The sequence below is a fragment of the Oryza brachyantha genome, chromosome 11, assembly GCF_000231095.2.
Source record: "Oryza brachyantha chromosome 11, ObraRS2, whole genome shotgun sequence".
Lineage (NCBI taxonomy): Eukaryota > Viridiplantae > Streptophyta > Magnoliopsida > Poales > Poaceae > Oryza > Oryza brachyantha.
In genome coordinates this window covers 4547637-4561087 of record NC_023173.2, presented here as the reverse complement: position 1 = coordinate 4561087, position 13451 = coordinate 4547637, and positions in this window count along the sequence as shown.

Genomic DNA, 13451 nt, shown 5'->3' with positions numbered 1-13451 from the left:
CACTACTCAATTGTGCCTTCAACTTTGCTATCTCTGATTTGTCTTTTGCAGCAATCAACATATCATCAACATAAAGAAGCAGATATATAGTTAAACCATTAACCTCTTTGAGATAAACACAACTATCAAATTGTGATCTTTTGAAATTCTGAGAAAACATGAAAGAGTCAAATCTCTTGTACCATTGCCGAGGTGATTGTTTCAACCCATAAAGGGAATTATCCAACCTACAAACAAAGTTTTCTTTATCAGGAACAACAAAACCTTCAGGTTGCTCCACATAGATGTCTTCTTCTAACTCCCCATGTAAAAATGCAGTTTTCACATCTAATTGCTCTAGTTCATAGTCATGCATTGCAACAATACCAAGTAAAGTGCGAATTGAACTATGCTTCACAACTGGGGAAAACACATCATTGAAATCAATACCTGGAATCTGGCTATATCCTTTAGTAACTAACCTTGCTTTGTATCTTGCCTCATCAGTTGGAGATATACCTTCCTTTCTTTTGAAAATCCATTTGCAACGGATAGGTTTCTTCTCCTTTGGCAATTCCACTAATTTTCAAGTTTGATTCTTTTCAAGTGACTCCATCTCATCATGCATGGCAGCTATCCATCTATTGTTATCGGCAGAAACAATAGCCTCAAAATATGAAGAAGGTTCTGCATTACCTTCGATTTCTTCCGCCACACTCATAGCATAAGCAACTATGTTCGCTTCTTCGATCAATCTTTGAGGGGCTTTAATATTTCGTCTAGCTCTGCCTTGTGCAATAGAGTATTTTGGTGACTGCTCAATAACAGAAGAATCTGACTCTTCAATAATCGGTGCATCTTGGTTAATAGTAATATTCTGTTTTTCTGGTACATGTCCTGAACTGATCAAGCGCTCCACCTGCACGCTTGCTTTCTGCTGACTCTCAACAGGAACATTAGTAGAAGACTTATCATTCAACATAACTGATTCATTGAAGATGACATTTCTACTAATCACAACCTTTTCGGTTTCAGGACACCATAACTTGTAGGCTTTCACACCAGAAGGATATCTAAGAAAAGTGCACTTAATAGCTCTAGGCTCCAATTTACCATTATCAACGTGAGCATAAGCAGTACAACTAAATATTTTTAGGTCTGAATAATTAGCTAGGGAACCAGACCACATCTCAATTGGAGTTTTCTTATCGATGGCATAACTGGGTGAGCGATTAATGAGATAACAAGCAGTGGAAGCGGCTTCCGCCCAAAACCGTCTAGGTAAACCTGCATTTGACAACATACAACGGGCCTTTGAAATAATTGTCCTGTTCATACGCTCAACTACGCCGTTCTATTGAGGTGTACAAGAAATGGTGTAGTGGCGCACAATACCTTTTGACCTGCAATATGATTTAAATTGCCTAGAACAGAACTCCATCCTATTATCAGTACGAAGGACTTTCACCTTCCTTTCAGTCTGTCTTTCGACCATAGTCTTCCACTCCTTAAATACTGAAAAGGCTTCAAATTTGTGCTTTAGAAAATAGGGCCAAACTTTTCTCGAATAATCATCAACAATAGTCATCATATAACGAGCAACTCCAAATGACCTCTTACGAGTAGGACCCCATAAGTCAGAATGCACATAATCAAGAATACCTTCAGTAGTATGTGTAGATGTGGTAAACTTCACCCTCTTGTGTTTTGCCAAAAATGCAATGCTCACAAAATTTCAACTTTTCGATGTCTTGTCCATCTAGTAATCCTCTCTTGCTCAATTCTGCCAAACCAATTTCACTCATATGCCCAAGACGCTTATGCCAAAGATCAGTAACACCGGAATTCAATAATGGATCAGTAACTGCAGCAACATTACCTACTATCGTAGTACCTCGTAGATAGTACAAATCGGTAGTCTTAATATCAGCTTTCATCACAACAAGAGAGCCTTTTGTTACCTTCAAAATTCCGTCTCCACCGGAATGTCTGTACCCTTTGTGATCAAGAGTAGACAAAGAGATGGGATTTCTCTTCAAACTGGGAATATGCCGCACATCTGACAATCAAACATCTTGATCTGTATTGTACCAATGCCCGTAACTTTACAGGGCGTGTTATCACCCATCAAAACATTACCACCTTGTACAGGTTCATAGGTGGCAAACCAATCCCTATTAGGGCACATATGATAGGTGCATCCAGTATCAAGAAGCCACTGATCACTGGTTTGTACACAACCAGCATAAGCAACCAGTAATTCTGTATCTGGTTTATCATCAGTAGCAACTGCGACTTTACCTTGCTCTTCTTGCTTACCTTTCGGTCTGTAATTTCCCTTTTGCCTTTCTTTGTTCTGTAGCTTCCAACAATCAGAAATATTATGTCCACCTTTCTTGCAGTATTTGCACGACTTATACCTGCCTCTAGACTTTGATCTCCCGCGGTAGCTAGTAGAACTTTTGTCTCTTGATTTGTTATTCGTGTTCTTCTCCTGTTGCCTGTCCCGAACAACCAAGTTTTCTGTTTGTGAATTAGAACCTTCAGAAGGTACCATCTTCTTTATCTTTTCCTTGGCATTCAAAGCATCATAAACTTCTTGCAAAGTTAGAGTATCACGACTATACAAGATAGTGTCTCTGAAATTTGCATATGAGCTAGGCAACGAGCACAACAGAATAAGGTCTAAATCCTTTTCATCATACTTTATCTTCATGGACTCAAGGTTAGCAACAATTTCCTTGAAAGTGGAGAGATCTTGCAACTTGTGCAAAAATAACTTTTGCTTCAGGTGCATCTTGCTGGTCAGATCCTTTGTCATGCATATCTATTCCAGCTTCAACCACAGCGCGGCGGCTGTCTTCTCCTTAAGCACCTCCTGCAAAATACTATTAGACAAATGAAGATGAATATATGCCATAGCCTTACGGTCTCTTTTCTTCTCATCGTCGGACCAATCACTTGTCCTTTTGTTGTTGAATCCATCAAGCGCATCATCCAGATCTTGCTGTGCAAAAATTGCACACATCTTTACTTGCCACAACGAGAATCTTGTGTCTCGATCCAAAAGAGGTAGATAATACTTCAAACTCGCCATTGAGAATAAATCCTGAATCTGCTGGTATTAATTTATTGAACCCTAGCAAATACGAGAAACTCCAGTGCTCGAAACGATGCATAATAGATGATCTGATAGCTTTTGGGGTACAGAAAATCGGGTAAACGTAGCAATTGAACCAAAAAAATAATTTACTGTAGCTACTACAGTAACCTGGATGGATTGGATGGAACGATATGTTTGCTTCTCCTCTATGTGCGTGAGAGCAGTAGAGATTTGTTTCCTCCGTGCGTCGCGCGCCTGCTGGGTGAGGGTGCTGACTCCGATTTGCTCTCGCCGAATAATGCAATTTGACGGAACGACGACTCAGTAGATCGCTGAGAAAACCCGATCGGCAGCAACAGCGTAGCGTAGATTAATCTTCGTGGCTCTGACACCACTTGTTAAAAACAAAGGCACAAACGAGACACGAATTTAACGTGAAAAACCCTTGCGGGAAAAACCACGGGCGCCAACCGGCAATAACCACTATGAGGATATGATTACAATGCAGGGGAAACAATGAAAACTCTCTTCTTCCCGTGCAGACTATAGGAGTATATATAAGGGGAAAATCTAAGAGTTCTAGTAGGATTAGGCGAAAGAATCCTATTAGGAAACTAATCTGACTCCTAGTAGGAAACAACGGGGAGAAACCTACTAGGAAACTAATCCGAATATAATTCCAGTTATAATTCGGATCACATATTTAACATATAACACAGTAAAAAAATTCGCTGACCGTACTTTACCATGTCAATCACTAATTGGGCAAGTGATAATCATTTTTCGACATGTCAATCATAATTTCTGTCCTAGTGAGGTTACTGATGATATCCAGTATATTGGGCCTGTTATGTCTGTCAACCTCCAGGCAGTCCAACGCTATCTGAATGCATTTCTCTACATGTTCGCAGTAAGCTTCCAGCAAGGAACCACCCCATTTTTGCTGCAGCCTGGTTCTCCAGTTTCCATATACCTATGAATATGACATCAAAAAGTAAATCTCTAATGGTAGTATGCACATGCAAATGGCACAGTATTTTTCCCATGATAAAGTTTGATCTTGACAAAAGAAAATAGAATTTCTCACTAGATCAATGAATTCGTCGTAAGGCATATCGTCATATTTCCGGTAGTTGCTAGGTCCTGCCACTATCTTCATCATTACAACACCCAGCGGCGGGGAGGCAGCGGCACGGCGACGGCGCTCGGGGGTGGCATGCGCGCGCCGGCGCTGCGTGCGTTCTGGCGGCTCTGGGAGCTTGCTACATTCTGCACAACCTCTGCGAGCGCAGCGGCGAGGAGCTGGACACCGATATCCACCTGCTCCTGCATGACGAGCTCGTCGACGAGATCACCGGCAACGCAGTATGCTCCGCCGCCGCCGCCGCCGCCGTACAGGCTGACCGGGACAGGATTGACCGGCTTTGCATTTCTTTTTTGTTCAATAAAATTAAGCTAGTTGTGGCAATTAACTAGTTTGTTTTGGGGTATCGCTTGGGTTAAATTATTTTGGATAATAAATTGATTGATATTTCGGAACGTCGTCGCTACTTCTTTGCTCTGTAGAATTTAATCAAATTTCATGGCGCAAAAAGATATTAGAGGACTATCTGAATACGATGTATGACTTTTTAATCAAACTTCATTCAAATATCAAACAAACTTGTTCAAATATTAAACATAAATTAAATATTATAATTACATTATTTGTTACAAGAGATAGATGTATAAAATTGGGCCAAAGATGCAAAAAGCATTTACAAAGTAGGGTCAAATATGTAAGGGTAAAACGTCTATTCATGTCTTATTTAACACCGTTATACTCATTTTACGGAGTAGGGTCACCCGACCGCTTCAAATTTAAAAACCAGGGTCAAAACTGCAAAGTGAAAATATATGGTCAAATCTACAGTTAGCTTACAAAATAGGGTCAATTATGCAATAGCCAAAAAGGCAGAATTTTCCAGCGCATATAAGCAGAAAAGTTGACAATGATAGCCATAAACTAGATAATTCTACCTCCATTTCAAAATATAAATATTTTTAAATTATTTAGCATGATAGGTTGAGAACAAAGAACTATAATGCACTTCAATAAATGAGGAATAAATAGATATTTGGGGGTGGGTGTGGATACAATGAGATAAATTTTAAATGCAAGCTGATTGATATAATAATTAGTATTGTGAAATGCCAAAAGTAATTGTATTATGACATAATATTTAAATTCTATAAATATTTATATTTTGGAAGGAAGAGGGCGTAAAGCAAGGTTGAGGTACAAATGAATCTAACCTGAGCTGCAAATTGCAGATCAAGAATACTTTCCCACAGAGCAAAGCCAGGGAGATGACCACCAGAGCATGCAAGGTTGAGAGGCAACGAGGCAGATTATATATAAAAACTAGTCTCAAATCTCAATCAAATCCTTGTCAACTGGCCTGGATTACTCAATTATCCTCGAATCTCAGTCTACGTTCTTATAGTAAGTAACGGAAAAACACACTCTCATCGTCCAGTGGCCAATTTGGGCGTATAGGATAGCAGTCGCTATGGAAGTTCCCTAAATTTGTCTGCAATAATCCAGGCATAGTGTTTTGTTTTAGCATGTGTTTGTCTATGTATGCATGGTGTTGGAGGCGGTACCAGTCATAGGACAGTTATGGTTTGAGTACTACTTTCTAGGTCTATAATCCTGTAAAAACGATGTGAAATCACCATATAAATTTTAGAAATAGTCAAAACTACATTAACTTAAGCCATACTCTTGAAATTCTTCTGTTTCCGCCCGTGTGCACGGTGTAAACACGTAGTGTGCCTGGGGTGGTAATCAACCCAGACTTTTAAGACTAGGCTTAAAATAGAATGGGTTACACTGTAAATGACCTATGGGCCTCCCCCTTCACCACCTGTCTAGAATTGCACTCAGGCCGTGTTTCATCTATTCCTACTTATCTAGATTCCCTTATCACACGCTTTCCAAACTGCTAAATAGTGTATGTCTTTAAAAATTTTCTATAGGGATGTTGTTTTAAAAAATTATATTAATATATTTTTTATTTTTTATAATTTATAATTAATTAATCATGTACTAATCTATTATTACATTTTCCACGCGAGATAACTAATCCGCTGCCAAACTCAACCTCACTTTGTTCCTTTATATTTGTCACTAAACACTATTCATATAGGTCGTTATTTTAACTTTTTTCTTGTAAATACACAAATTAATGTTATCTTATCGAAGTGTGCATTACATACTGTTTGTATTGATTTTTTGTCCATCATGATTCAATCATTTAAATTTAAAAATTATTAAAGATGGAAGTTATATCAGTACTGGTTAGTGGTGGCAATTATAAAGATTCAGAGGGAATTAATACCAAATTAGTCTAGTCCTAGACTCCTAGGGTCTGCGGCTTGCTTCATCCATGTATCGTAAATTTGTAATTGGTCAACGATGATGTGGCTTAATTTACATTCTTGATATATCATCGTAAGACTAAAACAATTGAGATGATATAATGACATTAACTTTATAGAAAGTAGGGATGTGATTTTTACTTGCGATCGTATTGCTAGTCCGTCTAAACAAATCAAAGGGGGTGTCACGAAAAATCATCTTTTAGTAGTGTCGCTTTGTTTTCTGTTTTCATATTATAAGTCACTTTGGTTTTATAATAAGTCAAATCTCTTTAACTTTAACTAAGTTTACAGAAAAATATAACAATATTTTCAAAACAAATTTTGCGACACTAATCTCTTTAACAATACTATAAACATATATTCAATTATGGATTTAACAACACTGTTTTTGAGTTATGGATGTTAGTAATTCTTTTATAAATTTGATCAGACAGGGATATATTTAATTTAGGATAAACATAGAAGGATCAAAACATAAAAATGTCAGGACCACCATAAACACCGTGAAGATATCCATGATTCCATGTCATGACAACTAACCAGACCCCAATCTCTTTCCTCCACAAACCAACACTTGCAAATTTCATTATAAAGAAAAAACTGACAGTTGCCAATGAACAAACCACACTGCTGATCCATCTCATATTACCAAATGTTTGCAAATGTGAATAGAAAAACAATGACGGTTGCCAACCATAGTAGCATTCTTGCTGCTGCTACTTGTGGGGTAGCCTCGTTGGTGGGTAGGTGCCACTTGCGTACTGCTACTGTGGCATGCAGGCTGACTCACGCGACGACTTGCATTCTGGCTGGGTCGTCGCGGCTTATCGTGTTGAAGGTGAAAAAGACATATGATATATTAAAAACGAAAAATAATTTATAAATATATATATATTTTGATCTAAAAGCTAAATTTAAATTTTAACTTATAAGTATAAACTAAAGCCAGGCGTCAAAATTTTCCATCTCGGCGCGAATTATTGGCGGGCGTTGGCCAGCCTGGGGGGCATCCTAATTCCTCTCCGCTTTCGTCTTCTTCTCCGGCCGCTTCCTGCTTGCGAGCTCCACTGCCGCTCTTCTTCTCCAACCAACCAGCGGCCAGCCGGAGACCGCCGTCGATCGGTCCACCATGAGCAGCGATGTTCCTGGTAAGGGCCACAAATCACAAGCTTCGCCCTTTTTCCCCCCCTCTTTTCTTAGTCAGTAATTATCTTTCATTTCGATCAAATAAACACGGAAACAACTCCCTTGAATCTGTACCAGTTTAAGCATCCACCACCAGTTTCCCCTTGCTGAAAAGCTAGCATGTATGATGCAGGCTACTTCGTCGGCCGGCCGATGAACTACGCGGAGCCGGCGCAAGAACAGCAGGCCGCCGACGAGCAGCAGCCTGCCGCCAGCACCCAGATCCCCGGTGGTACGTGCAGGAGCTCATCGATCGATTGATTGATCTTGTGATCTACTTGTCAGTGAACAACCCAAGAAACGATTTTGCCGTAATATGTTTGCTAAATTTTGCTTCGTTTTCGTTTTGGGGATGGCAAGATTACTTCGTGGGACGTCCGGGGAACCAGCAGCAGACGCCGCCGCCGGCTCCGGCTCCGGCGCCGGCGAGACCGAGCTTCTTGGCCAAATTGTACTCCAATTTGTTCCTCTTATTTTTTTTCTTAATTTTGCGATGACTCAAATTTGTTCTTTGAGAAGTTGTTTGATGTTTCGCTTTTGCTGATTTCTCTACTCTCCAGCTGCCCATGTCTCGCCGCCCGCGGAGCTGAGAGCTAAATTGGACAAATCCGGCGGCCGTCGGCATAATTCGATAGGAAAATTGGAGCTGAAATAAGAAGACTCACATCTGAGTTTATATATTTCGAAGTTTTGCTGATCTCCGGAGCTGAAGTTGCTTCTTTTATTGTTATTGTTATTATTCATTTTATACCAATTGTTCACTCGTAGCTTCAGAGTGCGAAAATCCATCAAGATGAAATTGTCAATTCTAATCCATCCCTGTTTCTTCTTCCTTGAATGAATATTCCATTCTATTCCATTGCTGATGTTAATAATGAATTCGTTGTTTCATTTAGTACTGATGTTGACTGCATGATTATCCTGAATTTAATTCCTTTTTTTGAAAATAAATACAAATGATTAATTCTTGATTGATAAAAAAAAACTTCTCTAAAAAAACACTCGAATTTCCGACTCTAGTATGTGTATGTCCTCAGTTGTCCACGGTACACGTACGGAACAGCTTTGTAAACTAATATTAGGCCAATTGAGAAAGTGAAAATCATGTTAGAATGTTAACGCTAAGCAATGTAATCTCTGATAGAATTACTCCATGGGACAATCTGCTATTTTATCTGACAGCTGCAGCCTGCATGTGACATCTTAATCTAATGTCTAATTTCCCCGATCTGTCGAGGAACAACTTGCATTCGGAAACGATGCCCGTGTTGCTTGAGCCCTAGGTGACCCGGGCGGCGATAACAGCCAGCTGCCGCCACCTCCCTCTCTCCCTCGCCTCGCCGCTGCCTCAGCGGCTCGCCGGCCAACCCGTGCGGCAGCAAGGACGGCGGCGGTTACTAGAGGAACGCTGGCGGCGGAAGTCAGTGACGACCGGATCCGGGGTCGTAGCGCCCGGATCCGTCCCTCTTCCGGCCAGATCTGGAGCCTGCGGTCGGAGAGGGGAGCGAGTGTCGACCGGCGGTGAGGTGGGCGGCTGGTCACCGTCTGGCTCGGTCGGGGAGCTCCGGTGTGGTTCGGCGAGAGGGTCGTGGGGATAAGGCGCCAAATGCGGCGGCGGAGGGGACTGGTGCGGCAGCGTGCCAGAGGTGCTCGGCGGCGGCACTCGGGGCGCAGAGTGGCGGCTGGGCGCGGCGGCCGTGGCTCGCTGGTGCGGGCATGGGCGACCAGACCTCGGTGGCTAGGCAACTGGGATGCCGCCATGGCGGCCAGGTGGGGAGCGGTCGGGCAATGGGAGCGCCAGCGGGTGGCGTCGGAACCAGAGCGGTAACGTTTCCGACGTCAGCGCAGGCCTAGATGGTTGTGGTAAGGGAGTTGACTACGGTGGGTTGTCTAACTCGTTGCCGGTGAGCACCCAAACCTGTCTTGTTTGGAGCTCCTCCCCTTCTCTGCGTAGAGTTTTTAAGGCTGGATTGAGACGGCAGCTTGTTAGCAGGGGAAGCTCAGACGGCTAAAGGAATGTCATCTAATCCTGGGTTCTTCTTTGGCTAGATCTGGCGAGGAGGCCGGTGGGTGGTAAAACGGAGAGGTCCAGGGTCAGCTTACAGGGATGGTGGTGTTAACGCCATATTTTAGCAAATCGCCGTTATAGATTAAATCGCGATAAAAAACCGAATCAGATAGAAAAAAGGCAATCGGACAGAAGACCAAGCGGAATACAACTCGGATTCAGTCGATGGAGTCCGGATCGGATAAGAAATAGAGTCCGATTGGCCTAAGATGTTACAGATAGATTCGGGAATAATCACAATATGTGTAACTTAAATCTATCTGTTAGTTAGAGTTAGTTTAGATTTTTCTTTATCTCTAAGAGAGTTAGTGTCCGATCGGGACTTGTTTGTTTTCTTTTATATATTAGAAACCGTGTCGTGTTAGAGATAGAGTTTGTTATTTCCTTTTATCTATTAGGAGTCGTGTGTTGTATCCATGGACTACTATCCACTCGAGGGTATAAATATGTGTGCCCGGGGTCCTTGTAAATCATCAATCAGATTAAATAAACAACTTCGGCGCATCGCCAAACTTCTCGACTTGCTTGGGCTTTTGGCGCGAGGTTTGTTAGCTTCGCAATGTAAGTTCTAGTTCGTCAAACCCGTCGATCGGCTAGAACAGGACTGTCTCGGTTAAGTCCGATCTCCTGCCTGTTTGATCGGCGATTTGAGTTTTATTGCTGCTTTAATCTACTTGTAGTTTGAAGTAGTAGTAGTAGTGTCGATCAAGTCCTCGCGAGTTACCTTGATTCAATCTATTAGCGTGCATCTGTTCAACTTGATTATTTCTCAGTTTGGTCCGATCAATCTAGTTGGCTGGGTTTATGCTGTCAGATTGGATCGAATACTCGTGAGGGCTTATCGCTAGAGTTCTAGCCAGCATTATCCCGAGTAATCTATCGGTTTATTCATTAAGTTCGTCGATCAACATATTCCTATGAATCATATCGTGCTAGATCGCACACTGTCTTGGTTAGGTCTGATTTATGCATGTTTAGTTCGAGCTGCTTATAGGAATCCGTCCGATCGGCTGAGATTAATGAATAAGTTGATAGATTACTCTGGTTTGATAACCTGTTATTTGTATACTACAATACTCAATCGACTTCATTCATGATTACGCTCAGATATGTACTGTCTTGGTTGAGTCCGATCTTCTTGGTCTAGAATGAATATGCATGCAGTTAATTATTATTGTTTTATACTAGTAATTGGTATAGCGTTCTAGTTTATATCAAATTCTCATCGGCTCATTGGCTTGATAACGATCTAGATCTGTTTAGTATCTATCCTGACATTGCTAGGCATGATCTAGAACTGTCTTGGTTAAGTCCGATCTTCTATGATTATTCTTAGTAATCTAGGTTAGATATTTTATAGATCTTGATTGTTTGTCAGTCGTTCATAGTCAATGATATTTGCCGATCTACATGCTTATCATATTTACATCTATAAAGTAGTCGATTGCTCTACTGCATTATTTTTATACCAATTGGTTAGATTTATTTAGATCAACAGTTATTTATGTTGCATCGGCTTATGAGAATTACATGCAAATTGGTTTTAGCCGATCATAAAACAAATTCATTGCTTATTTAACTATTTGAGTTTACGTGTATCGGATTCTCAGCCGATCCAAGCTCTCAGCAGTCAATCGATCAGCCTATCGGCTAAGCATTGCTACATCAACATCCGATCGGCTGGATTTTTTGTTACCTATCGGCTCGATAGCCGATCGGGTTGTTTTATTCTTCATCTTGTCAGTTGCAAGATCAAACTGACTGGCACGCCCACGCACCTTCTAAGAATTTAGGTCCTGCACTAGAGCTGTCTAAGATTGACTCCTAGGTCTTCGTGTGTGATATGTTATTGTTATTTTCAGTGTCAATAGGTAGTTCGATGAAGACGGCCGACGGAGGGGCGTCGGTCGGGTGTGGCTGAAGCCATGTGCCGTTGCAAGGACGTTCTCCCACTCTCCAGTGCCAGCTCTCTTCTGATCGCGTGCGTGTCGATTTCTCACCGGCGCACTCACCCGTGAGCATGCAGTCTTCAGCCACGTCTCCTGATGCATCCATTGACACAGCGATGCCATCCACGTCTCCTGATGCTACTGATGCAGGGGAGGCAGCGACAAAGCAGCAGCAACAGGTAACATCTAGACCGGCCACGCGGTTACAGAGTGGTATCCGTAAGAAGAAATTCTATACGGATGGTACGGTTAAATATAAAACTACCTTTCTTACTGTTACTGGAGAGCCTGAAAATTCAGATGATGCTTTAAAAGATAATAATTGGAAAAAGGCTATGGATGTAGAGTTTATGGCTTTACAAAATAATAAGACTTGGCATTTAGTTCCATCTTAGAAGGGTAGAAATGTTATAGACTGTAAGTGGGTATATAAAATTAAAAGGAAATAAGATGGGAGCCTAGACAGATATAAAGCTCGTCTAGTTGCAAAAGGATTTAAGCAAAGATATGGCATAGATTATGAAGATACTTTTAGTCCTGTTGTTAAAGCTGCTACAATTAGGATCATTCTTTCTGTTGCTGTTTCTAAAGGATGGTGTATGAGACAGCTAGATGTTCAGAATGCTTTCCTTCATGGAGTTCTTGAAGAAGAAGTTTATATGAAACAACCTCCAGGTTATGAAAACAGTTCTTTGCCAGGGTATGTGTGTAAGCTTGATAAAGCACTATATGGTTTAAAGCAGGCACCTAGAGCTTGGTATTCTAGGCTTAGCAAAAAGCTATATGCTTTAGGATTCCAAGGGTCCAAGGCTGATACTTCATTGTTCTTTTATAACAAAGGAGATTTGATTATATTTGTACTCATTTATGTTGATGACATTATTGTCACCAGTTCTAGACAGGAAGCTATTCCAGCCTTACTTAAAGACCTACAAAAGGAGTTTGCTCTAAAGGACCTTGGAGATCTTCATTACTTTCTTGGTATTGAGGTAACCAAAGTGCCTAGTGGTATAATTCTCACTCAAGATAAATATGTCAATGATTTGTTGAGAAGGGTAAATATGTTTGACTGCAAACCAGTTAGTACACCTCTGTCTACAAGTGAGAAATTATCTATAAATGAAGGAGATCCATTAGGACAAAATGATGCCACACATTATAGGAGTGTAGTTGGTGCTTTACATTATTTAACATTGACTAGACCTGATATTGCTTTTCTTGTGAATAAGGTCTATCAATTTTTACATGCTCCAACCACACATCATTGGGCATCTGTTAAGAGAATTTTAAGATATCTGAAACAATGTACTAGACTTGGACTTAAATTGAGTAAGTTTAAGTCTATGTTGGTAAGTGGTTATTCAGATGCAGACTGGGCTGGTTCCCTAGATGACAGGAGATCTACAGGAGGTTTTGCAGTATTTTTAGAAGATAACCTTGTGTCATAGAGTGCACGAAAACAAGCTACCGTTTCTAGATCTAGTATAGAATTAGAATATAAAGCTTTGGCCAATGCTACAGCAGAGATTATGTGGGTGCAAACTTTATTGACAGAATTACAAATCGAGAGTCCTTCCATGGCAAAATTATGGTGTGATAACTTAGGAGCCAAGTATCTTTCGGCTAATCCAGTTTTTCATGCTAGAACTAAACATATAGAGGTTGATTATCATTTTGTTCGAGAAAGAGTTTCAAGAAAATTATTGGAGATTGAGTTTGTGCCTACAGGAGATCAAGTTGC